We start from the raw sequence: 27,328 nt of genomic DNA, 5'->3' as shown, positions 1-27,328 counted from the left end.
TTAAAAAAAAAAAAGAATTATATATACTGCTTTTCAAGTGAAAATTGGGATTCATCATATAATAATAACAACAATAATAAAAATCTGTGAAAAGTATATATTCACAGGCTGCTTATTGGTGGTGTACACTAAGAGGGAAAAAACCCTCCATTTTCACAGCCTCATAAAGCTTTCATTGCTTGTGCATGCTTGTGATATAAGTAGGGAGGTCTCTTTGTTTTCGGGAAGAGAAAATTGCATGCCAAGAAGTTAATTGATGAAATTGAATTGACTCTTCCAATTTTCAACATATTCATTTGTGCATTAGGGTAATAAACAGTTTTGGAGCACCTGCTACTTGATAGGTTTTCTACTAGATACAAAACACTCCATAAAACGCAGTCCCTGCTCTTAAGTTGGTTCCCAGCTTGTGGGATAAAAGGAACAAGAACATCAGTATTTATCATATCCTATGATGCAACTGACCCTGAAAGACAGGGAGGAAGTTTCTCCCAGGTGAAGAATCCTGCAGACAAATTCAAAGGCATAAAGAAAAAGATGATAGATTACAACTTTCTATTCATCAAAAGACATCATCAAGAAAAAGAAATGGTAAGTCAAAGACTGGAAAAGTTATGCATCTGATAAAGAACATATTAAAAATACATAAAGAACTCCCTCAAATGAATAGTGAAAAGACAACTCAATTTTCAAAATGAGTAAAAACTTGGATGGGATATTTCACAAGAAAAATGATATATGTGTCAAAAATCACATTGAAAAGGTGCTCAATATCAGTAGTCAAGAAGAAAATGAAGGGGTGACTGTTCAGCTCCGCTGGTTAGAGCATCGTGCTGATAACACCAAGGTTGCCAGTTCCATCCCTGAATGGCCCACTGTGAGCTGTGCCCTCCCTAAGAGTCAACTATGCCATTGTAGCATGAAAGCAATGTGTAACCAACGACCATGGCTGTTCCCCAATAAAATTTTGTTTTAAAGAAAACAGAAAAACTTCGCTTTAAAAAAAAAAACAGAAAAAGAAAATGAAACTTAGAGCCACAATGAAAACTCTACTTAACAATACACTAGAATGACTAAAATAAAAATATTGACAACACCAAATGTTGCTGTTAGAGATGCATGGCGGGAAGACCATAGGGAAGTTGGAGGACACATAGGCAAAACTGACCTATGGTGATAGAAATCAGCACAGCGATTAATCTGAGGTGATGAACTGGTGAGGACATAGGGAGTATCCTGGGATGATGGAAATGCTCTATATATTAACTAGGGTGGTGGTTCCCGTCAAATACACTTGCCAGTATCCATCAATATGTGCACTTGCTGTCTCCTCTTTATATTGGGTTGTCGGAAAAGTCATGATGCATTTTTGCAACGAAAAACATAGAAAAAATACGTCATGACTTTTCCGACAACCCAATAGTATGTAACATGTACCTTGACAAAAAGGATATGATTATTATCTTGATGGTGGTGATGGTATCACAGGTATATGCACATGTCCAAACTTATCAAATTGTATACGTTAAACATGTGCGGCTTTTGCATATTTTGTATACTTAATTAAGTTGTAAAAAAGAAAGAGAAACCTAGCTGTGAAGGGGAGGAAAAAGACGGAATTAAGACCCCACATTTCTGTTAATAGCAAGACAGCCTTTGTAAAAACTTTGCAGTCCTTGGCGACTGGATTGAATTTGTCAGAAGATCAAATGTTCATACACCGCTCTTTGATTCAGGTTTTCTCTCGAAAGTGGAGTGGATATCTCAAGAGGTCATGGAAATGAGACCACCCAGTTCTAGAAAGCTCACAGGATGTAGAAGAAATCGCCTAGCACCTTAAGAGCAATTTTTGAGGAAACAGGATTGGAATAATTCCCCAGATCAAGGCCAGAGGATGCCATGGACTGAGTCACTGCATGAACACATGCCAATCAGGGTCAGAGAGAAAATCACTGGTTTTTCTCTGGAGAGAGAAGACAATAGTGGCACGATCCAGGTCTTTAATTCTGTGTTTTTTAGTCTCCATCCTAGTTTTGTGTGCTCAAGTGGTGGGTAAAGTAAATATTCATATCTGTAAACAAACATTTGGCAGCATGAAAACAGAATATTTTTAACATGAACAAGAGCTGGGAGAGAATGTCATGCTATGAGACCATCTGTGGCTACACCGAAGCTAAATTACTTCCACCAGCAATTGGACCTGGAAACTCTTCCTCTTCTATTTTTTTTTCTTTTTCTTTGTTTTCTTTTTTTATTAAATTTTTTGGGAGGTGATATTGGTTAGTAAAATTATATAGGTTTCAAGTTCTCTAATACATCATCTGTATATTGCATTGTGTGTTCACCACCCAGAGTCAAATCTCCTCTGTCACCATTTATTTAATCCCTTTTACCCTCTCTAGCTGCCCCTGCCCATCCCCTCTGGTCAGCACGAAACTGTGGTCTGTGTCTATGACTTCTTGTTTGTTTGTCTTGTTCATTTGTGGCTTTCAGTTTTATATCTTACGTATGAGTGAGATCATATGGTTCTCGACTTTTTCTGTCTGACTTATTTCACTTAGCATTATATTCTCAAGATCCATCCATGTTGTCGCAAATGGCATTATTTTATCTTTTCTTATGGCCGAGTACCATTCCATTGTATAAATGTACCACATCTTCTTTATCCAGTCATCTATCGATGGACACTTTGGTTGTTTGCATGTCTTGGCAATTATGAATAAGGCTGTAATGAACATAGGGGTACATATATCTAGCTATTAGGGAAATGCAAATCAAAACCACAATGAGATACCACCTTATACCTGTCAGAATGGCCATTATCAACAAGACAAATAATAACAAGTGTTGGAAAAGCTGTGGAGAAAAAAGAACCCCCATACACTGTTGGTGGGAATGTAAATTGGTGCAGCCACTATGAAAAATAGTATGGCAGTTCCTCAAAAAATTAAGAATAGAATTACCATGCAACCCAGCAATCCCTCTCCTGGGTATCTATCCCAAAAAATCTGAAAACATTTACCCATAAAGATATATGTACCCCTATGTCCTATTTTTTTCTTAACTGTCATAGTTGTCATTTCTCTGGGATATGGAGAGGAAGTGTTGCTTGTCCTATTCTGAAGATTATTCTGTGCCTTCTATGTACAGTCGCCTGAGATGTTTTGTTTGGCTCACCTGGAATGCTTTCTAATGGCTTCTGATATCCTGGTCGTCTTCTTTCGATTGTATTGAATCATTCAAAAAGTGTTACTGACTATTTATTATGCATCACTTTCTGTTGTAGGATCAACCTTTGACATGTTTGACTTTTTACTATGGCCTTTAAGTTTTTCTTTTTCATTTTAATTCTTTAAAACACATACTCTTTGTTGCAATTTTATAAGCACACATTAGGCCAAAATACCAATAAAAACATTTTTTAAATGAATGTTTGACTTGGAGCACACAGAGAAATAAGCTTCATTAGGGGAGACTTTGAATAAGGGCTGTCTCTTTGTCTTCATTTATCTGAAATGAACTATTTTTCCTCGGGGCAAGTTGAGTGATTAGTTTGCAAACCACTTTACTGACAAACACCAGGCTTTTAAGGAAGCCTTGGGATTAAGGAAAGAGCTAACATAAAGAGATGGCTAAATCAGGGCTGGTTATCAATGATGGACTCCGATTTTGTTTGGCTAAAACTTTATGCATACACCCTTGATGACGAGTTTCCGGCTCAGGTTGCCCAAGTTTGAATATTGATTCCATCGTGTATTAGTTGTGTGAATGTGGGCAAGTTTTTTACACTTGGTTTCCTAATTTCCTGAATTTAAACAATAATCTTAACTTCTTAGTATGGTTTTATGAGGATAACACGAGACAATTTATGGAGAGCTCTTCGTAGTTCTGAGCACATGGTAAGTACGCAATACATGTTAATTTTTGTTACCGCTATGTTTTGGTTTCTTCCACTTTGGGCCCTGGAGTTTTGATTAATAGTAAAGGAGAATCCACCCATTCCACGTCTGTGCCTGTAACAATATCAAGAGGAATGATGGAACTCCAGATCTGATAAAGCATCTCAAAAGATTTGTCACAAATGCGATCTCAATCCTTGATCATAAAAGCTAGGTGCAAAATACAGTTTCTGATCCCTGACTTCGGCTTCCCCTGAAGAGCTGTTGATTGCTTTTTTCCATGGAGGCGCAGCGGATGCTTCTTGCTGGTTTCGTTTGTTTTTGTGTGATCCACGTAACTTTTGCTGTGAGGTCTGATATGCTTTAGAACGTCATCTTGGAAAATACAGGTCTCTAAATACTAATGTTTTGCCTTCCTCCAGTTGCCCTAAAACATGCTGGCTGTGATTTTGCTGCTGCAGCTCTCTGAGATGCTAAGCTGAGCTTTCTGAACCCTTACCTGCGCTCTCTTTAGCACCTGCTTCCTCTATGTTGTGCCCCATGACGTAATGAGAAGGCAGCTTTACACTCCCTTGACAAGAATCATTTCAATTTGTACATGTGCAAAAGGATGTATGCATAAGGTTTTCATTGAAGTATTTTCAGTAATAGCAAGACTCTGGAAGCCATTTACATGACCATTAGTGTAACTCAAATAAATTATGCTGCATCCATATGTAGAAAACTGTACAGCCATTTACAGGCAGCATTTCTGTAGTGATATCGAGTAATAGGGTCTAGAAAGAGCAAAGAGCAGGATCCAGAAGAGCGTCTGCAGCTGAGACTCCTAAGAGCACTTTCATGCTACACACGTGTTCGCTTTATATGAATGAAATAGCTCTGGAAAGATAAAGACGAAACCGAGGATGATGTTTGCTTCTGGGTAAGAGAGTTGGAGGGAGACTTACTTTTGTTGACCTTATAACTGTATTACCAAGTCAAAAATAATTTTAAAATAATGCAAAGATCATTTAAAAATGTATCATGAGATGTACATGAGATGAAAGATATGAATCTCTCTCAAAAATCTATGGAAAACACACCCTTCAATTTCACATCCTATTAGAGTTCAAAGCCAGCTGCCAAATTTCTGTGAATTACTGGGTGGGGGATGTTTTTAGGAGCTGCTTCTTACATAGCAATATGCTGCCTTTGCCCCTTATTCCTTTGACCCTGACATAATACCAGCTTCTTCTTCGTTTTTTAAACAAACAACGTTACTGACAGTAAGCATTTAGAAGTTTTCTCTGTTTTACTGAAAATTGGGAAAGTGAAGATGGATGAGGGGTTTACAGTGCGGAGCTCCAACAACTGAAAATGGGACAATAGACGACCGTCCTTTAGCTGCCCTCCCACTGCCAAGTTCCAAAACCCGCTAGCCTGGTCTCTGTACTGGGCTGCCTCCTCTGTCTTCTTCCTGTCTTTACAAAGCAAAAGAAACTTTTTCTCCCCTGCATAGTAGTTCTGCGTTCTATTTCATTTCTAAGTGTACCATTGAAGCATACTTCAGTGGTCTCTACCTCAGTTGGCTCATCAAAGTTCTTTTCCAAACAAAGGCAAGTCTTACCTGGAAAGGAATTTTGCTATCAGTTCTAAAATTATGTAAAAGGCCACATATTTTCTTGAGTAACAACATCAAAATCATATTGCTTTGTGTGCTCCGATACTCAGACTTTAAAAGGAGCTCTCCATCGCTTCTCGGCCTTTTGGCTAAGATCAAGTGTAAAAGCAGCTCTCCAACGCCTTCTTCCCTTCTGAGCCATCGTCTACCTGAGCAATCTCCTGCGTCCCCATGGCTTCAATTACATCCACTTCATCTTCAACCCCACATCTCTTATCAGTTGCACATGCAAATCCATTTAGCAAACTCATAAATATATCAAACGGTCAGAAACTGAATCTATAATCCTCCTCCTAAACCAGCTCTGTCTCCAGTGTTCCTTGTCTGTATTTTGTGCCTCAGGGAACCGAGTGGCTCATGCCAGCAGCCCTCATTATCCTTGCTGTTCCCCTCTCCCCCACCCACAGCAAACCCACTTCTTAGGTAGATCACTTGTCTCCATTTCCACCGATACTACCTTAATCCACTTGCGAACTGACCTGAGCCAAGTTAGCCAATCGCACATTCGCATTGTTATTGCAGGTAACTCTAGTTTAAGATGTTTGGGGATTGTTGAGAGTTGTAAGTATTCTCCTCCACAAGTTCGCCACCGGATGGTAGGTTACAATTAAAGCAAGTCTCCGACCAGATTCGGCCCCACACGCGTATACAAACATTTGTGTAAGCACAGAAACCGCCATACAGTCTGTTCCACTTATTGTACTTCAGGCACCTAGAAAAGTACTACCCAGCAAGCACAGACGACGCTATTCTAGCAACAAGACCCAGCTCACCTCTTTTGGGATCAGAATCCTCTGTGAAGGGGACACAGAACCATGTCTGGTTAAAAGGCCTAGGTTGTCATTCCTGAAGGTCCCTGAGCCCTCCCACGTTCATGTCAAGGTATAAGTGACAGTATCATTGACCACAGTCAGTTCATGAATTTTGAATGCCTCTCCTTTCATCCATGAAACAGTCTTTTTTGCATCCCTATGCAGTGAACAAGCTCTCTGGCGAAGGTTTAATAGTGATATTTGTCGATATTCATTGTAGCTGCTTCTGGTGAACGGCTATCTAATGTGGGTAGATCCAACGTTAAGTAGCCACTTCTACTTACATTCATTTGCATGTAGGTACATACATATAATGGAATATATTATATAACATACACCCATATATACATATGTGTGTATCTATAGATCATACTTTTAAAATGTGCTGCAAACAGTGCATCCGTTTTTATCTTCATACTCCCAGCTCATCGTCCCATATCCTCACTTACTCTCCGCTAAACCCATTCTACACACTGGTGAAAAACATCAATGTGTAAAACCGTAGGTCCACTCGTTCCACCGCCTCAGTGAATTCTGGCTTCTCTCGTTTTACCCTGTTTGCATGCGTCTTAACCAGCCTGTCTGTCACTCTTCCCCTGATCTATTGTGCTGGGCTCCACTGTCCAACTTTCAGTTCCTTCATTGGCCAAGACATCAAGTGCCTGTAGAGTTTGCACTTCTGTCCCCCCTGCCGAGAATGTCACTCCTCACCTGTCTCTAAACCCTACCCATGACTGACGCCTGGCTCCTCCCACCTCAGGTGAGGTGAGCTTCTGGTAGACCCTCCTGCGTTGCGATGAATTCATTGTCGGATGTCTGTCACTGGGCTGTCATCCTTACCCAGATAACGTTCATGTGTTTTTTACTCAAGTAGCACTGCCTCTGTCTCATTGTTAGTGTTCAGTGAATATTTGCTGCCCGACCGAGTGAATGAACAGATATATTGTATCTGAGGAGCTTCCGCCACGTGCTTCTGTTGGGTTTCCTGTTGGAACAGAGATTTGTTTTTGTCGTTATGTTTGGTATAGATTTTTCAGTGAGATTCTTTGGAAAACAATATGACACAATAATTGCTCAAATAGTTATACAGAGAAGGTATAAATTTCATGTCCTTTGAAATCGAAATCCTAAATCCTCCTTATCGTCTGGCTTCAAATGATCTTTGAGAAGAAAAACAATGTTTAGGTCAAGAATGAATACAAATAATTGCACACCACATCTGGAATCCGTTTCTTCATCATTTTTCCTTGGGGTCTTTTGCAGAAAGCGTAGCAAAGGTCAATGGTGAGGTGTAGGAAGGCCTTAAAACAGAAGCCAAAGCAAGTTTCCCAGCAAACTAGTTTGGAAACTGCTGTCAATTAACTCCATATGGGGAAATCCTACCACGTGCAAAATCCATTTGCCTGTTCTGCTCAAGTAAACAAAGACAAACAGATATAAACACTATTTGTTTATATTGCAAGCATTGGGGGGGGGGGTTGTGGAATTCTATGGTGTCTTGAAGGCAATGCAAGAGATAATTTTTGCATTAAAAGATTGCCAATGCTTTCTCAGGCATTACAATGATCATACAATTTTCCCCCTGTTGTACTGCTTATTAAAAATACAGATGCATGGGCCTAACCTTCAGAAATTGTCATTCAGGAGGTATGGTCTAGGGCCCAGGAATCTGCACTTCCCAGGAATTTGTACTTGAAAAAAAAAATAGGTTAAGAACTTAAAAGATAGAGAAAGCCATCAGAAAGGATTTAGCAAACACCCATATTCACCCCATGTATACGTGTAGATCTGGTTCATTACGTCTCTCTGTGTGAAGAGTTCCATCCTGTTACAGCCCGCACCACCAGAGAGATTAGGAGCTCCAGAGGGTATCAGTGGCTATCCTACTGAGGAAATGGGTTCAAAATGGTACTGAATATTATTACAAATGAGGGGCTAGAAAACAGGTAGGGTTTGTTTTTGTTTTGTTTTTCCCCTTCCAAGGAGTGGTCTACGTTGTCTTTTCAGCAATATTTTCTACCACAGGTGTGCCTTCCTCATTTTTCTTTCTTTGAGAAATCTAAACTTTCACAAAAGAAAATAATGGCTAATAATTTAAAATTGCCATGTTCCTGTAACATAATGAATATGTGAATGTACCTACAATATTAGGACTTAAAACAGGAACACACCTCTTTCTAAAGAAAGATACACTTGTAAATCTATTTTCAACAAAAAAGAACAAATTTTGCACAGTTGATGATTATTGAAAAGAGCTGCTATTTGAAAAATAAGACCTGTATATTCTGGTAGAGGGTTATAAATTAGAAACGGAAGGGGTTTGTTGACTTGTTGGTAGGAATCCAGACTAAGGAGGAGAATGTGGATTCGGAAGAGGAATAGGCAGCATTGAAGCGCCAGGTAAATAGGCGTCCAGTGAGGGTACTAGTTCCTTTACATACTGGAAACCTTCTCTCTCTCCATAATTGACTTTCTAGAGCAGCGGCTCTCAACCTTCCTAATGCCGCGAGCCCTTAATACAGTTCCTCATGTTGTGGTGACCCCCAACCATAACATTATTTTCGTTACTACTCTATAACTGTAATTTTGCCACTGTCATGAATCGTAATGTAAATATCTTTTTTGTTTTCCAATGGTCTTAGGCGACCCCTGTGAAAGGGTCGTTCGACCCCCAAAGGTGTCGCGACCCACAGGTTGAGAACCGCTGTTGTAGAGGCAAGAGTTAAACCAGAAGGATTTGGGAATAATATTCTGATTTTATTAGGACAACTGTAGTCACAAGGGTAAAATGATGACATAGAATTCTGAGCGCCTGACAGCTCTTGCCAATGTGTCTTTCATCCGTGGGTCTGGATGGACATCAGGCTCAGGCAAGAGAGGCAGATTTCTCCAGATCACTCACCTTTAACCTGGCAGGAGTCCGACTCATTCACTGTCAGGGTTCTGGATTGCTTTAACCTTTGCTTGTTTTTGGTTTTGCGTCTTTGGTTCTTCTCTGTACTAAATCATTTTTTTAATTTGTTTAACTCCGTAGCTATGCTTGGAGTTTAGAGCCGTGGAATAGTGACAGTATATGTCAGTGTAAAGTGGGCCTGGCTTGGAGACCCATTTCTGCCACTTACCAGCTGGACAAGTGTAATCTCTAAGCCTTTGTTTCCTCACCTGTTAACCGGGAGTGATAATATTGGGTTGTCGGAAAAGTCACGATGCATTTTTGCAATGAAAAACAGAAAAAATATGCCATGACTTTTACAACAACCCAATAGTACTTACTTAATGGGAAACTCACAATATAGTGCCTGGCAAATAGTGAGTGCTCAATAAATGCTACCGTTATTTTCATTCTTAATTTTCACATTTTGGACTCTATTTTTCACATTTCAAAGCCTCTGTTATGTCTTAAGGAGTCCATAAGAACCTCTTTCACATAAAGTAAAGGGTCTGCATGGGAAATTTTCCGTCCACAACTGCTTCAGGGGTCCCTGGTCATCGCTTCCTTGGAGAACGTTGTAAAGCCTGTGAAGTGGCCTCTAGCTCTGCTGTCACGGGCTCTGAAGATCTATTTGATCAGACCGCCACCTAATGAAGGACTCCGCATGGCTCTTCTTACTGCTTACAATACTCAGGGAAAGCTAAGGGCACCCAGACCACCTTGGATGTGGTGTTTACGGAGATGTAATGCTTCAGACCTGTGTGTGTGGCGTCAGGGAGGGAGAGATCTGCCAACAGGAGGAGTGGTGACCACCGCGCACTGTGCGGGAAATGCAGACAGGAGCCTAAGGTTGCTACCCTACCGGAAATGTTCATTACTAGGAATAGAAAACATTCAGTACAGACCGAAGGAGCCCAGAGCTGGCGGCCAGGGTGAGTACTTAACTGTGTCCTGCGGTCAGGATCCTGGGAACGTTTCCAGGGCCCATCTGCCCTGCTCTGTGGCTGGAGGTTGTTTGCACACAGCCTTTCCCATGGATGGGGCTGCTCTGGTCATGATCAGGCTCTCACGGACTGATTCCCATGAGCTTTTGCTAAGACTGTCAGGTTGCTGATATACACATTTTCAGTCACTTGATTTTTTTTTTTCCCCTGCCTCTGGCAAGAGGTTTGGAGCTATTCAGTTAGTGAAAAAAAAAAAAAAGAAAGAAAAGAAAAAAAAAAAAGGCGGTGGGGAGGGTTTGGACAGTTTGGAAAGAAATGAGAAGGAAAATTGATTTGACCTAGTTAAATAGTTGAATAGGTTGTTGTATTTTAATGATTTCTGTTTATAGCATAGTAGCTAAATGCATATTTTTAAAAAAAAATATCAGGGCTGCCAGTTTCTTTAGGAAAACAGAAAACATTAATTATGAATGCCTATTAAAGTATTAGGAACAGCATTGCTTTTGAAACATGTCACATACAATTTCCTCTCTTCCTCCCTCCTTTCCTTCCTCATTTTTTCCTTCCTACCTTCCATTTTTCAGTGGCAAGAAATGTGCTACAAATGAGAGAATACACTACAAGCAAAAGGTCCTACCTCTAAGAAGCCGTCTGATGGGGAGACAGACATGTTAATACATAGAGCTACAATTACAGAGGTTTTCACATGATCAGGTTAGGAATGTGGTAATAAGTGGTTATTCTATCTTGTCACTGAGGGGAAGCTATAGAGTGGAGCTGTCACTTGAGTTTTGTTTTTGTTAAAGAAAAAGCAGCAACTGAATGGAACACTTGTCAGACTTTATTATAGTCAGGTACACGTGCGCGCGCACAGACACACACACACACACACACACACACGAGTCAGTAAAGGAATAGACTCCTCAAGAGCCCTCAGATAGAGTGTTTAGGCAGAATACATTGTTTACCGAAACCTAGAACTGAACGCTTAGCAAGGATGCTTACGCACCGGCCTCAGTCTTTGTTCAGATCTGTAGGACCCACTCTGGCTCAGCTTAGCACGTACACACTCAGTTTCTATTAGTTTGTTGTTTTGTTTGTTTTTCCAAATTGTTAGATAGCAAAGATTAAGTACAGACGGGGGTTATAATATGCAAAATAGTTAGTTACACAATATATGGTGGCTACTACTTGCAAATTCTTCCTCAGTAATAGAAAATGAAGAGATAGTCACCAGATGGACATGGGGAGAGAAGGCTCCCGGGAAGCAAGGATGTCATGGGCAAAAGCATGGAGGTCAAGGATGAGAATAGATGGGTACAGTAAGGACGTGGAAGTGGTGCGTACGGCAGGAGGGCAGGGCCGGTGCAGAGCGAGGCTGATGAGTGGGACAAGAGACTACTCTGCCACTTAGATGGTAGATGATATCCATGCTTGGACCTCCAGCCCTGACAGTTCTCTCTCTCTCAGCACCAGAGCCAAACATCCAACGGCTGCTTTGCAACCGTTGTGCAAATATCTCACAACACTCCAGCTACGTATATCCAAGACAGAACCCTTGATTTGCTCTTTTGCACTCATTTTTTCCTTCCAGTTTTACTTATCTTTGTCAATGGTAACCGCACCCACAGTCACTGAAGCCGAGAATGTTAAAGGCATCCCTCATTCTTCCTGTTCACACCCAAGCCCACATCCAAAACAAATCCTGTCTTTCTGCTTTTCTCTGCAGCCACCATGACTATTATTCTAACCCAAGCCTCTAAAATTTCTTATATTTTTTTACAAATCATTTTTTTACAAAAATACAAATCTAATCAGGCCACTTCCCTAACTTGGGCCCTTAACTGTCTTTTCATCACCGTCTGAATAACACCCAGTTCCAAACTGAGATCCTGAAGGGCCGTGGGGTTTGCCTCTTGCAAGCTTCTCTGACCTCAACTTGTCCACATTCTCTCTGCCACTCGCGAGCCACTCCCACCTTCTTTGTTTCATGTTCAGGGCGTTCCTTTTGCCATTCCCTCAGCTGCATATCAGGTTTCTATTTCAACAGCTAACCCCTTCCCATCTTGCAGATCTCAGTTCAAGTAGAATGGTCCTTTCATGGTCTGGTAACCTAAAGTTGTTACACAGCCACCCCCTTACCCACCCCCCACTGCCCAAGCACAGTTCTATCCCTCTGTTTATTTCTTCCAGACTAATAATAACAGGATTATCTTGCTGATTTTCTGTTTATTTGTGTTCTGCCTTCGCTGAATGTCGTTTTCTTGAAGGCACAGGCCTTGTCTCTCTTGTTGGTTATTGTTACCCTAGCCTCCAGATTAGCTCTTATCATTTAATAGATGTTTAATAAATATTTGTTGATTTAATGAGTAAATTCAGGATCTTGTCCATTATGCCCAATATTTAGATTATTGACCTGTGAGCCAGTTTTTCTGGGCTAGCTTGTGATCCAAAGAATGTTCCCTGTGGACTTGAGGACACTGTGTTATTGGCTGAAGTGCTCTAGAGACATCTGTTAGGGATACTTGGATGATAGCTGTACAACTTTTCTGTTTTCTTGTTAATTTTTTGTCTAGTTGTACTGTCCATTATTGAAAGTGAGATATAATTGAAGTCAGATATAGTTGAAGTCCCCACCTAATATTGTTGAGTTGTCTATATTTCCCTTCAATTCTGTCTGTTTTGCTTCAATTTGATTATTTTTCTACATTCATGCCCTGAGATTTACCTAAATGATGTTTTTAAATTTTTCATACTTACAATAAGATCCACTCTTGTGCTGTAAAGTTCTGTGGGTTTTGGCAAATGCACAGTGTCATGTATCTACCAATACAATGCATAGAAGAGTTTCACTGCCCTGAAAAATTCTTGTGTTTCACCTTCTCAATCTGGCCTCCTCCCATCTTAGCGACCACGGATATTTTACTGTCTCTATAATTTTGCCTTTTCTGGAATGTCATATAAGTGGAATCATACAGTACATAACCTTTACAGACTGTCTTCTTTCACACTGCAATATATCTAATATTAGAGATCCATCCATGTCTCTGCTTGGCTTGACACTCATTTCATTTTATTACTATTACAACTAGTATTCCGTTGTATGGAAATACCACAGTTTATTCATTCACCTACTAAAGGACATAGTGAATGTTTCCAGTTCGAAGCAATCATGAATCAATAAGCACTCGCTTCCTGGTTTTGTGTGAACATGAGCTTACAAATTATTTGGATAAATACCTAGGTGCATGATTGCTGGATCGTATGATAAGATCCTATTTGGCTTTGTAAAAACTACCTGCCAAGCTGTCTTCCAAAGTGTCTGCACTATACAACCAAACAATGACTGTATCATTGATCGTATTGCCACTCAGCGAGCATTCCTGTTGCTCTGCATCCTTGACAGCAGTTGGTGTTGTCAGAGTTTTGTGTTTTAGCCATTCTGGTGGGTGTGCAGTGTTATCTCATTGTTGTTCTTTTGTTGATTTTTTTTTTTTAAGATTTTATTGGGAATTGGAAGGAACGGCGTTGGGAAATCGGGGAAGGGGAATAGACAGGTTGCTGTCCTTTTGTTCTTCAGTCTAGTTATGGAGGACGTTGCTTCACTGGCCCATGTTGGTATTGTGATCATTGCACTCTTTCCCGGCTGAGGCAGTCGGTCTCCAGCCATTGGACAGATGCTCAGGGAAGCTCACAGCAGCCCACTGCAGCCCCACTGCAGCCTTCGCCATTGCCGGTGACTCACGGCAGCCCAGCTCCAAGTCGAGCTGTTGTTCAGCATCTTAGCTGTAGAGGGCACAGCGTCACTGGCCCTCATGTGGGATCCGAACTGCGGCCCTGCTGCTCAGAGCTCGCACTCTCAAGCCAACTCCTAACCAACAAGCTGCTCAGCCGGCCCCCTTTCATTGATTTTTAACTATATATATATATTTTTTTAGTTATTTTCTTAGTGGTTGCTCTAGGGCATACAACATATACATTTAACTTATCATAACCTACTTTATTTTTATACCGCTAAGTACAGTAAGATATAAAAACTATTTTTGTATGCTTCTATTACTTTCCTGGGTTTTGTTACTGTTGTTATTGTCTTACATTTTTTAAAGAAGCTGAAAGAAGAAAGGAGATTACAAATATATTCATAAAAGTTGTTTTACTTTTTTTAATATTAATCGTCTTATTGACCATTTTTGATCCTCGTCATTTCTTCTTGGGGGTTTTTGTTACCATCTGCTGTCGTTTATTTACTGTACTATACCTCATTCCCTCCACCCTTCTTTGTGTTGTTATTGTCAAATACATTACATTTCTATATGTTATAGGACCAACAATACAATTTTATAAATACTGTTTTCTGCAATTGCTTTGTAAACCAGTTAAGAGAAGAAGAAAAAAAGAAATATGTATTTATATTGTCTTTTATCATTACGTACACAATTACTGTTACCAGAGCTCTTTATTTCTTCATGTGGATTCAAATTACTATCTAGTGTCACATTTTTTCAGCCTAAAAAACTTCCTTTAACATTTCCTGAAGACAATGAATTCTCCCCATTTGTTGTTTATTTGGGAATGCCTATATTATACCTTTATTTTTTAAATATAGGTCTTGTGTATATAGGGTTTTTGTTTGAGTGTTTTCCTTTCATCATTTTGAGTATATCATCTTACTGCATTTGGCTTCAGTTATTTCTGATGACAAATCACTTGTTAATCATATTTTGATTCCCTTGTACATGATGCATTATTTTCTCTTGCTGCTTATAAGATTATCTTGGATTTCAACATTTTCACTACTATAATGTTTCTGGACTGACTCTCATTGTGTTTATCCTTCTCAGAGTTTGCTGAGCTTCCTAGATATGTAGTTAGTGGTTTCTATCAAATTTGGAAAGTTTTCACCAATTATTTATTGAATATTTTTTCTGTTCCTTTCTCTTTTTATTCTTGTACCTTGTACTACATGTCTGTTGATGTGATTAATGGAGCCCCACAGTTTTTGTGAGGCTGTTTATTTTTCTTTATTTTTTTCTCTATTCTTCAGATTACATAATCTCTACTGATCTTTCTTCAAGTTTGCTAATTCTTTATTCTGCCTGCTCAAATTTACTGTTTAGCTCCTCGAATAAATTTTTTATTTGGTTTTGGTATTTTTCAACTTTTCAATTTCCACTTTAAAAAAATTACTATGTCTTTATTAACATTCTCTATGAGGTGAGTCATTATCATTATACCTTTCTTTGATTATTTAAACATGACTTTCTTCAGTTCTTAGAACATATTTATAACAGCTACTTTGAGATCTTTGTCTGCTAAGTCTAAACTGACCCCCCTCAAAGACAGGTGCTATTGCCTGCTATTTTTCTTGTGTATGGGTCACACTTTCTTGTTTCTTTGCATGTCTCCTAATTTTTGGTTGTAAACATGACCTTTTAGGTAATATATTGTAGCCACTTTAGATATTGTTCCTCCTCCAATTTCTGAGGCATTTTTTAAAAATTTATTTGTTTATTTGTTTAGTGACTTAGCTGGACTGATTCTGTAAGTCTGCTTCCCCGACAGTGTAGAGCCTCTTATGTCCCCACTCAGATTTTTGTTCTTGTTTCTACCTTTTTACCCTGGCTTTCTAGAGGCTCCTGGGTCTGCATAAACTGGTTATTGGTCAAAGGTTATGCACTCTTAAGAACTCTCATCCAGTTAGATTCCCATCCTATTTTCACAAATATGTTGTGAGTATCGCTTGGAGATTGCCTTCACATTTTGGGGAGTTTACACTTTTTCCCCATGTTCACTCAGAGGCTAATAGGTCAGAGGTGCTTTTCCCAGTTGCTCTTAAGAGGTCACTGCCTTGGACATAATGCAGACTTCCAGGCTACGAAGGATGAGAGTAAATTTATTTATGGTGTTTTTATTTATTATTATTATTATTTTAATTTTTTCAATTATAGCTGACATTCAATATTATTTTATATTAGTTCCAAGTGTACAGCATAGTGGATAGACACTTATATGAGTGTCCCCCGCTCCGTCTAGTACCCACCTGGCACTATACATAGTTATTACAATATTACTGACTATATGCCCTATACTGTACTTCACATCCCTGTGAGCAAATTTAGTTTTAAACCTAGCTTTCTAGGTGTTGCTTCTGGGTCAGAGTAGCTTATTGTTCCCCCAGTGTTTTGTGAGAAGCTGTACGTAAACCCTTTGAGCCATATGGCTTAAGAACCTTGCTGATGGATCAGTATATGGCTTGGAGAAAGCTTCTGAGCCTGTCCTATGCCCCCCTTTAATTGCTCCTGAGTGGGTACAGCCTAGAGCATGTACACAGCCTCCTGGAACTCCACGGAAAAATGTGATGACTGCAAACCTCCTCTCAGCTGACTATTCCCCTGAGCCTCTCTAGTAATCTTCTGGCTGCTCTGCCATTTGGTAGTTGCTACTAGGATCATGGGACTACCAGCCCCCTCTCAGTTGCTGGTCACCAATATCACCATTGTCTTCGACAACACCTTTAGGCATGCACTTCTCCATGAGTTATTACAAAATCATTCTCTTCGGGCAGAACTGTAGAGTTCTTTGTTCTTATAGCCTGCCCCTAACCTGGGATGAACCTCAGAGCCACTGCACCAGCTGGGGATGGGAACAGCAGCACATTTCTCTGAGGTGACACCCCTACGCTACAAGCCATGCTGAGGGGATGGTAGTCCCTTGTCTTCTTGGCTTGCAGCACTGGTATGTGTCCCCCTCCCTATGAGCAAACTGTAGTGGAGACAATCAGGACCCAGTATTCTCAGCTTGCAGTATCTGGAGCAGAGCCCATGCTCTGTGACTGAGCAGGATGGGGGAAGGGAGTCCTGTTGCTCCCCTCATGCCTGATCTCAACAGTGTTTCACAACACGAGACTTGGAGGATGAGAAACGCTAGTGGCCTGCTCCTTCCAGGGTCAATCATAGCACTCGACTAGAAGCTAAGGGGAGAAGGACACCCATCTTTTTTCCCTGCACCCACGTGGAATAGTTCTTCCATCACATGAAATGTGTGTGTGTTGGGGGGAGGGCAGGGGCAGTGAGCAGGGGAGCACGTCCTAAATCAGAGGCTAAACACATTCTCTGTTTTTATCAAGATTTAGCCTAATTTGAGAAAGTCTCTTTCCATTTGCTGTACATCCTTAGGACAATTTCCAGAGCCTTTAAATGGGTATTTCCAGTTCTATTAATATAACTTCCACCAGTTCAGTGGTTGCTTTGCCTGGGAGAGCAGTCACCTCATGTCCTCATTCCAGGAGTTCCGTCCCCTATCAGGCCAGTTCTTAAACTTTGAAGCTCAGTTACTCAGCATCCAGTAAGCAGAGTGTCAATTTTACATAAATGTAAAATAAAGGTCAGTGCGATTGTTAATGAAAATAATTTTAAAACGATAAATCCATATCAGAGAAACATTTCCCAAATTACTATACCCATCTTGATAGTAGATAACATGAGTGAGGTTCAGCATTCAGCATCTTGTTTTTTACTAAATTAGAAATACCTGCGTCAAAAAGCAAGCAAGTGATTGGTGACTTTGTTGACTATTTTTCAGGGCGAGGCAAGGACTCAGAATTTCTGGAACAATCTTTCACTGAAGATGACTTCTGGCATTCTGTTAGGTATAAAGTCAACAGGTTTACGAGTATGAGTGTTTCAATTTGAGTAAAAGTTTATGGTTTCTTTGATTACATTCTACTCTGGAAGGAATTTTCTTTTTTTTTTTTTTTAAAGATTTTTATTGGGGAATTGGGGGGATGGGAACAGAGCTGGGGAATTGGGGGAAGGGGAACAGATAAGTTGCTGTCCTTTTTTGTTCTTCAGTCTACTTGTGGAGGACGTTGCTTCACTGGCCCAAGTTGGCACCATCATTGCGCTCTTCCTGAGCGAGGCAGATCAGTCGCCGGCTTCTGGACGGCCACTCACAGCGGCTGCTGGCCGCTCACGCTGGCTGCTGGCTACACATGGTAGCCTATGGCAACCCACTGCCACAGGGGCTGCAGCCTACGCCGTCGCTGGTGACTCATGGCAGCCCAGCTCCAGGTTGAGCTGTTGTTCAGCATCTTAGCTGTAGACGGCAGTGTCACCGGCCCTCATATGTGGGATCCGAACCGGGGCCCTCTGGCGTCCCAAGCCAGCTCTTAACCAATGCGCCGCTTGGCCAGCCCTGGAGGGAATTTTCTTTTATCGCTTCCATTCCATCATGTGGAGGTGGTTTTAAAATGTAACCAACTAATATGAAGTCCACTAATTCCTCTATTGAGTAAAATATTGCACATACGTTTTGGAGAGGGTCAAATTCTCAGCAATCAGCCTATCAGATTGTGGCTTTCTTATAAAATCCTGATATCATATCCTCAGCAGTAACACCTTGAAATTTCACTTCTGAAGTGACAAGGTTAGGCTGTTCAGAGTTCTTGATATATTGTTGAGCTTTGATACTTGAGTAAACTTCATGAAATCATAGAAATGGTTTATTGGCCTTATAAGAATCATGATGAGCTAGTTTTTATTGTAATTTTAATTTCAAAAGCTGATGTGAGCATCTTTTTTGACAGTCAGAGAACTTGAGAGTGAAAACCAGGCTTATAGTGCCAATTTATTTGTACAACATTTGAAAATACATTTATCCTGGGGGCTCAATTTGATTGCGTTACAACTGTTCCTCTTCTATGACTGGGGATTAAGATGAGTCATTTGTTGACTGATAATTGCTCTCTTGGCATAAAGTACTCAATGGATAGTGGCAAAGACATCTGATTTTCTGAGTCCTTAGCTCAAACTTTGTCAGTATTAGTGTGAACACATATTTTTTCCAGTCTACACCTTGGCTTATAAAAGAATCCTAACTTCAAAAAGCTTTTTTCTAAAAACATGGTTTCAGTATTGAATAGGTCAAAGCGTCATCAAGCCCAACTACTCCGCACACATAATGCACATACACCAAGAGCCAGTTCATACAGGACAATACGACAATTCAATTCTGACACTAACTACTCAGAGTTAGTGCCACAGGGCAAGGGCAGAGCCCCAACAAGACTGCCTCACTTCAAGATGCCAGCTGCAAGTTCAGTTCTCAGACCACGTATGCTTCTGACATACTAGCTATAAATTCAAGAGTTCCCATGATCCCTTCAGGTTTGATAATTTGCTAGAATGACTCACAGAACTCAGGAAAGCTCTATAGTTATAATTACAGTTTGACTATAAACTGTATCAATCAGATCCAGCCAAACGTAGACACACATGGGGCAAGGCCTGGGAAAGTCCTGGATGTGGGGTCTCCACGCTCTCCCTGTGGAAACAGGATGCATCGCTCTCTCTGCTGGTGCCTCTGTGTTCTCACCAACCAGGAAGCTCAACGAAGCTGCGTCACATACACATGGCTGACTCAATCACTGGTCACATGATTGAACTCAGTCTCCACCCTTCCGTCTCCCCATAGGAGGTACGTCTAATATCATGTGGCTCAAGGCCGCACACTGTTGGTTTTTCCAGCATGGCTGAGCCTCGTCCTGAAACTGATGAGGTCCAGCATGAGTCAGCTCAGCATAGACTCCGAAGGGGCCCACCTAAATAATAAAAACACTCCTATCACTCAGGAAATTCCAAGGATTTAGAAACTCCATCCCAAAACCCTGGAACAAAGACCAGACAATTCCTTCATTACGCAGCATACCTCTTCATCCAGTTGTGAAGTCTGTGCCAGAAGCATGTGTATTAGTCACGGCTCTTCCTCCTGGGATGCTTTTTATAGGTAGCCTCCATGGCTCCATATGAGAAAGGCTTCTGCTGACCTCTTACTCAGTGATTTCTCTGAACTCGAGATTAATGTCATTTGTACCTGTATAGACACAAAGAGTACGAGGCTGAATAGCCCTCTACAGATCTGGACTTGCCTTGTCTTTAATCATTACTAGTGTTTATTGAGTGTTTGCCATTTCTCAGGCATTGCCCTCAACGCATTTCTCCTGTGTAACAAATCCATAAGGTTGGACAGTATTATTACCGCCACTCTCCACACCAGGAAAGTGAAGCAAAGAGATCTTTTGTCCAAAGTAACTTGCCCAAAGTCACAAAACTAGTAAGTGGCAGAGTCAGGATGTAAGCAGTCTATTTTTAAAGTCTGTGCCCTTACCCATTACACTCTGCCACTTGTAGCAACAAGAAAATCAGGTTTGCCCTGGAAAATTCTGGAGAAACTTAGGTGGTTTACCATAAAAGCAATTTTTCTTTGTTTGAAAAATAATGCAAAGGCATCAGTGGATAATGGCATAATAGGACAAGGTTTCTTAGAAGAAAAACACACTAAGAACTCAGGTTAAACAAAAAGACAATCCAATAAAATTCAATTTTCAAATATTTCTCATTCCTTAGATGCTCGGGGGAAGTCTTCATTTATAGATTCACTATCCTAACACACAGAGTCAACTTCCATATTTACACTGGGACCTCTTCACTATTCTTTATTATGTGAATGCTGAGAAAGAAGATACCTACCAAAGACTCCTTGTGGCTATGTGGGCTCAAAATTCAGGAACAGAGCCTATCAGCCATTTCTACACAGGAGCTTCTCCTGCAAACTGCACTTTCGGAAGAAACCTGCACTGAACCTGCTCTTGCACTCAACTGCCTGACTGCACTGTGTTCCTGCCATATGAGCCAGCCCTTATAAAGGACTTGCTGGAATTGTATTTCAGCCAAAAGGAATGAGACTTTCCTCATGCAATCAATTTTGTTCCCATCAGCATCAGCACAGACCAATAAGTGCTGCTCCATTCTGACCAATCAGGATAGTGCCTTTTGGCCCAATCAATTGCAAGGATTTGGAGTTCATTTGCATGAGGATGAACTGAATAATCAGGGAACAGGGGTGGGGACTTCTGTCTGTATAAGTCAGCTCCCTCTGTCTCAGAACATGAAACTTCCATTTCCATGAAGACTGCATTTCCTTGACTGGAGCTGAAACAGTGAAGACATCTTGCCAGAGACCAGTGCAAGGCAGAGTGGAGCAGACCAGAGCAGAGCAGAGCTGCCTAGCCTGAGAGGGGCCTTGCCCCAGGGCCACCTCAGTTGAGCTGTTTGCACTGAATAAAGTTTCCTTCCTCACCACACCCCAGATTGGTGATTCCTATTGACACTGATTTGGTGCTAACCACAATCAGTTGACAATTATGAAGTAATTCTGAATTAGAGTAGTAATGTTTCTATTTTCATCACTATTTTTACACTGTCACAGACCGTTTTTGATTCACTAGTACATTTTAAAAATCATTAATAGTAACAATAAAAATGCAAGTTAAAAAAATTGGAAACAAATCTATCCACATCTGGGTATACACCCAAAAGAATTTAAAGCAAGATCTCGAAGAGTATTTTCACACCCATGTTCATAACAGCATTATTCACAATAGCTAAAATATGGAAGCAATCCAAGTGTCCATCGACAATGAGAGGAAAAACAGAATGTGGTTCATACATACAATGGAATGTTATTCAGCAGTAAAAAAGGAAGGAGGTTCTGACACGTGCTATAGCATGCAAGAAGCTTGAGGACATTATGTTAAGTGAAATAACCCAGTCACGAAAGGACAAATACTGTATTAATCCAATTATATGAGGTACTTACAGTAGTCAAAGTCATAAAGACAGGAAGTATAAGGTGGTTGCCAGGGGCTGGGGGAAGAGAGACTGGGGAGTTATTATTTAACAGGTATAGATTTTCAATTTAACAAAATGAAAAGTTATCAATATGGATGGTGGTAATGACTGCACAATAATGTGAATGTATTTAATACCACTGAACTGTAAGAGATCTGACAATTAAGTTCCCAAACTGGTTGCAACAATGTTGCTAATCCTTTTTTATATCAGAGGGATTATTCATTATGAATTTGTACCAACTGGACAAACAGTTAACCGTGTTTACTATTTGGAAGTGCTGAAAAGGCTGCGTGAAAAAGTTAGACAACCTGAACTTTTCGCCAACAATTCCTGGCTCTTGCATCATGACAATGCACCAGCTCACACAGCACTGTCTGTGAGGGAGTTTTTAGCAAGTAAACAAATAACTGTTGAAACACTCTCCCTACTCACCTACTCACCAGTGACTTCTTTCTTTACCCAAAGATAAAGGAAATGTTAAAAGGAAGACATTTTGATGACATTCAGAACATCAAGGGTAATCCGACGACAGCTCTGATGGCCATTCCAGAAAAAAAGTTCCAAAATTGCTTTGAAGGGTGGACTAGGCACTGGCATCAGTGCATAGCTTCCCAAGGGGAGGACTTCGAAGGTGACCGTAGTGATATTCAGCAGTGAGGTGTGGAGCACTTTTTCTAGGATGAGTTCGTGAACTTAATTGTATGACCTCATATTCTCCAAATTGCAAATTGAGACACATCGTCTGACTAAAGGATTTTTTTCCGACTTGTGATGTTACATAATCTTTATCAGATATACATGAATCTCATTTAGTCAGTCAGTAATGGAAATCTTTTATTGGAGAAAAAAGAATTTTATAAAACCATAACTGTACCAGGAAAGCTGGCATAGATGGTCAGTATATGTGATCGCACATGGTGTTTGGATCACAGACTCATCCCTAAGAATGTTTTTGGTATATTTATTACTCTGTTAAAGGACTGATCCTTTGGAATTCTCTTGTGAGTCAAGACCTAGTCCACTCTGCCATAGTTATTTCTAAAGGCTTATATCACTCAATTTACATCAGTGAGTGAAGATGCAAGATAGTTTTAATTTCTCCTTCAAAACTGTAGTTTTCCCAGCCTGAGGCATTGCTCACAAGCCTCTACAGCATGAATATGTCTCAGAGTCATGGGACTCATTGCTGACACAGTCATTCCAAAATTCCTGTGTAATGCTGGAGGGGAGAAAAAACCCAAATCTCAAAGCCAAACCTCTGAGTCCTGTGTTATCTGATAAAATATTAAATTAACATCGTCTCTGTCTAGTTGTGGTTTGTTTTGAGGTGTACAGGTGAGCATAAATGCCTACCACCTGTCCAGGTGGGGTGGACAGGGCATGCTACTGAGTACCCCCCATGAGGTCCCCATATTCAGGTCAGAGTTGGCTTGCAGTTGGAAAACAACACAGCAATTGGACCTGATTAAATATGAGAAAGCTGGCAAAGCGGACCTGTCAGTCACCCCACTCTCCATCTCTCCCTGGATCACCTTATCCAGGGTAAAACCTGGGCCATAAAATGGCTGGAAACTGTTGTCATGGGTTGTCAAGCTGTAGGCTGGCTAACTAGAAGCAGGGCATCCTGTGTGATTGGTTAGGGTGTACATTGGCCTTCTCTGGTTGGTCCTGAGTTGGAAGCAGGAATCGAAGTTAGAGAAACTGTCAGTTATTACTTAGGTCCTGGCTAGTTGGGGCTGATTACAGAAGTTATTGGATAGCTTCCTGGCTTGTTCCTAGAGATAGCAATCTGACTTCCTGCAAGTGTTTGGCCATAGGCTGACTTCCTGTGCTATTTATTGCGGATGACAGGCCTGGTTACCTGGGCGTGTTGCTGCAGGCTGGGTGGTGGTCAGAGCTCTATTTTAACATAGGGTCTGGCCATTGTCCATGTGTATATTCAGGCTCTCAAATGAATCTCTGCTTCTGAAAATATGCATTCTCTTGGTGTGCATTCTGTAGGAAGCACAAGTCCAAAGAACACCTCTAAAGAATATTCCTTTGTTAAGGTATTGGATCTTCAGATTTCTACTAAAATCAAATGTTCATAAGCCTAAATTTTGATGGACAATCACCTGTGTTTCGAAGTGTTTTTTTTATAGGACAAAGATTTAAAGTTTACAATTTTTATGTAATTTTCTGAGACATTTAGATAGGCATCTGAAAAAGCACATAACAATTTCTCTTAAGGAATCTAAACATAAATGGGCATTAAGCATCCTGAGGTGGACACTGAACAACTACACTTTTCATTTTCATCTTACAAAAATCACTATTAAAATAGACGGTGTTTAAATATAATAATGGAAGCAGGTTTATCATAAAACAAAGGCTGTTTCTACTCTTACACATGACATTATAATCCTACATTTGTTCCACTGTATGTTAACTGTTTCTTAGTTATCATATATTAGATCAAGCATGGACCACTAGTACTATAACTTATTAAGTACTTAGTATGTTAGCCTACTCAAGAACTTGGGAAAAGATGAAAAAAGGCCATGTAGAAAAAGCATTTGAGGTTTTCTGATGGAAGATAGGCTATAAACCATTATTTCCCACTCACATCCTTTTAGCCCCTTTGCTTTGATGTAAACCCAGGTTATTCTCTCCATTTGATCAGCAGGTTCTATGAAGGATGAGCCAGCAGCTGATAATAGGAGGGTAGATTCCCCAAAGGGACACCAAGGGATAATCTAAAACTCAATGGATTGTACCCTTAGAGCTTCAGAAATGGGTCCATCCCTGCCTGATTTACCAGTAAGATATCTATCTTAGGATATCAGATAGTTTGCCCTAAAAACACCTTCTTATGTCCTTAAACTCTGTAACTTCTCCACTTATTCTTCTTCAGAAAGCCAGTTCTTCCACCTATTAATTTAATACACTCTTTCTTCCATTACAGTTGAGTTTTCAGAGGCAATCTGTGGGAGAACAGATCCTGTTAGTACTGGAATCTGTGGATATTTTAATTTCACTGCTAAATTGTTCCTGTGAAGTGATAATGAGCACTTCAAAATTCTTTCATAAAGGAAACCCCATTTAGATTTTTTTTCTGTTGTCAATCATTTAAAGTAGAGGAAACTACTATGTACATATACCAAAAAATTGTGTGATTTAACGTTAGCATTTCTCAATCCTTTTGAGTATCTGGGTAGCATTCCTCAATGACTTTTGGAGTTAGGCCAGAAGAATGATGCCACAACAGACGTTTTTTATTGAACACTTGTCCTTTTGACCATCTTTCCCTCGCCCCCATAATCCAAGGAAACCTTAACTCATGATAAAAGTGAGTTAAAAAAAAAAACCCTACTGATAAGTAAATGAAAGTGATTTTTTCCAGAGAAGCCTAGCAGACCTTGTACTGTAAATAACCATATGGGGCACCTGGGCTGGTTGGTTAGTCAGCGTCCTACCAGCATGGGGAGCAAAGGTTTCATTCTGTCTGGAAGAAAACAGAACAGGGGTTCTCAGCCAGATGGACTGAATTCTGACAATTTGTGAAGTGCAAAGTTTTCCCACAACAAAATGTCTCACCATGATTGGTAATTATTTAGAGTCAAACATTTGATGGAAAAAAATCAACAATTTTGAAAGGGCAATAATATTATAATATGATTTACAGCCAAACAATCTGTTTCCATCCTGGCATTCTGGTGACTTTTGTTTTTAGTTTTGTGTTAGTTCTTATTTCATGCTGACTTGCATTTCATTTAATTATTTACATGACTGTTTTTCTCAAAAAAAAATTTTTTTAATCAATTTTTTAAATTGAGATTAAAAAAACACATTTTAGATGATATAGTATAGGATAACTTTGTATTTGGAGTTCATGGTGAGTTTCTCCAAAGGCAGAAAAAAAAATTATCATTTAAAACTGTCTGATAAAATAAACCAAAGCTAACACAAGTATTTTACAACATAGCTCAAAACTGAAGAAACAGCTTATAAATGTCCACAGCATATAACTGAGAGCACTTGCCAACAGTGCAACCCAGTAACACAGGAAATTCTTGTCTCCTCGTATCTTTGGATCAGTTTAGACATATCTCCTGGTCATGTAGGAAAGAGTTTATACTAGTACTCTGCTTGCAGATTCAAGCTTAAGACATAATAAATTTGGCATGAACAATGTAAGGTCTCTTTGGAAGAGATTGTGTTAAAAGCATGCACACCATTAAAATAGTTTAATTACTATGATTCATCAACAGGTTACCCAAATAATTCTTTAAGACATCAGAAGCTTAAAATGGGAGAGCCAACCCAAATTCAACTGAACTGAGTCATTACACCACTTTACTTAAAAGCTTTTATTCAGTCATTAATTCACTTGTCCATTTATTTATTCAATAAATATGTATGAATGTCATACTAGGATATACTAGACCCTTTCCATGCATTACACCTGATCCTCTCATCAAAGCTGAAGGGTATAAGTTGTTACTGTGTCCAGACTACACATGTGGAAACAGCCTCAAAGGGATTAACTTTCCCTGAGCCACACAGCTCACTAAGCAAGTGATAGAACCATTATTTGAAACAGAGTTTGGCTTTCAATTTCTGAAGGTTTTCCTTTTACATCACTCTACGTCTTTATCAGTATATTTTGTGCTCATAGAAAACATTTCCCCAAATCATATTTCCTGAGATATGAATTCTATGGAATGTTAGCAACAATTATAAAAAGGGAGGGAGGTTTCATAGTCAAACAACTTTTGTGATACTTTGGTAGATACTCTGGTTCTCAATTATCAATGGTACTGTTGTTCTGTTACCTGCTCCCCGCTTCCTCATAAGAGAATCACGCACGCCTGCCCATCGCTGTGTGATGCACAGGTCCTTCGCTGGGAGAGACAGACATCCCTTGCCCCATAGCCTTCTAGCTCTGCATGTGACATGCTTTGGCCAATGGACTGTGCACACACACAAGCAGAAGCTCTAAGGTGCCTTGGAAGTTTCTGCCAGCCCACTTGCTCTTATATCCACCATAAGAACAGCATGTCTAGGTCAGGGCTATTCTTGCAGCCTGAGACCTGGAATGAGATGGCGTGTGGATCAGAGCCCTCATGGCCTGCAGCTCGTGACACATGTTATCAGTAAGAAATAGACGTCCGTTGTGTTGTAATCTGCTGAAATTGAGGGATTGTTTGTTACTGCAGCAAAGTTAACTAACAAAACAAAATACTACACAGTATATCCCCCTCTCAGATAGTCAAAGAATTTGAGCATAGCTTAGGGCCTGAGAAGCCCTACAGTATAGAAAATGTTTAGAAAGCATAGTGGACTAAAAACACATACACTTATATCTGCCCCCTCATTAACTGCTAGAAAAATGCCAATTAAAGGGATTGA

At 40.1% G+C, this 27,328-nt stretch overlaps 1 long non-coding RNA gene across 1 annotated transcript in view; it reads left to right on the top strand.

The window, feature by feature from the left end:
* The first annotated feature begins 10,083 nt into the window (after positions 1-10,083).
* Positions 10,084-27,328, top strand: part of LOC109386807 (uncharacterized) — a 19,404-nt gene continuing 2,159 nt past the window's right edge. Inside the window, exons 1-2 of the long non-coding RNA XR_002124853.1 lie at positions 10,084-10,235; positions 10,832-10,961. This is a non-coding gene — a long non-coding RNA (uncharacterized LOC109386807). The remainder of the gene's footprint in view (positions 10,236-10,831; positions 10,962-27,328) is intronic.

Source organism: Hipposideros armiger, unplaced genomic scaffold (assembly GCF_001890085.2).
Source record: "Hipposideros armiger isolate ML-2016 unplaced genomic scaffold, ASM189008v1 scaffold_139, whole genome shotgun sequence".
Taxonomy (NCBI): domain Eukaryota; kingdom Metazoa; phylum Chordata; class Mammalia; order Chiroptera; family Hipposideridae; genus Hipposideros; species Hipposideros armiger.
Note: the sequence above shows the minus strand (reverse complement) of the source record. Positions and strands in the feature narration are given on the sequence as shown.